Source organism: Octopus bimaculoides, chromosome 3 (assembly GCF_001194135.2).
Source record: "Octopus bimaculoides isolate UCB-OBI-ISO-001 chromosome 3, ASM119413v2, whole genome shotgun sequence".
Classification (NCBI taxonomy): Eukaryota; Metazoa; Mollusca; class Cephalopoda; order Octopoda; family Octopodidae; genus Octopus; species Octopus bimaculoides.
Window position 1 is genome coordinate 150,525,898 of NC_068983.1, and position 910 is coordinate 150,526,807.

Sequence of the window (910 nt, forward strand, 5' to 3'; positions counted from 1 at the left end):
ATATATATATATATATATAAATATATATATATATATATATATAGATAATTAAAATTTGTGTTTCTTATTTCGGCAGTAATCTAGGCAAACTCTTCTCTCTTCACTGCTTGTTTCCTAGACTTCTGCACTGAAATATATTAGGTTTCTGGCTTCCCTCTCCTCTATCATTTATATTGATTAAGTTATCTTGCATTTCCTTCCCTGCTGCTAGATTGTAAAAAACCAAAAAAAAAAACAACAACAAAAACAAAAACAAAAAAAAATCAAAAACGAAACCAACAAGAACTAAAAATTCCAACTACAACAAAACAAAATAAAACAAAAAAGATATGATTTCCATTTGCTGGCGGTTCTCTTACAGCCAGCCACACTCTACTCCTCCTATTGGAAATTCCATTTCAGCAGCTGTTTGTTTATTGTCTAATGATCATAGAATTATGTGTCAGCGTTGAATTTATGTTTAGATGTTCTGTTTCAGTAGTTCACAGATTTTACATTTAGCTGCTGCATGCTGCTGCTGTGTCAGTATTTAATTTAGAATTTCTGTCCTAGCTTTTGTGTCTTTTGTTGTTGAACATAGTGTTTGCATTTATTTAGCTACTGTGTGATGTATCTGTTATTTCATTAATGAGCAGTTTGTATTTAGCTGCACAAATGTTACCAGTATAATTGCTTAGTTTGTGTTTAGCTGCTAGTAGCTATTGTCAATATAAATTTAGTGTTTAGTTTCTGTCTGTCTATCTGTTGTTTAAACCCAGGTGAGCACTGACCAGATGACCCAATGATCAAAGACATTCCAACTATGAACATTCCATCTATTTTCCTTTTTTATTCAGATATAGTGTATCAAGTAACCTGGTGGTTAGGGTATGGAGTGATTGTAAGGTTGTGGGGTTCAGTTCTCACACTC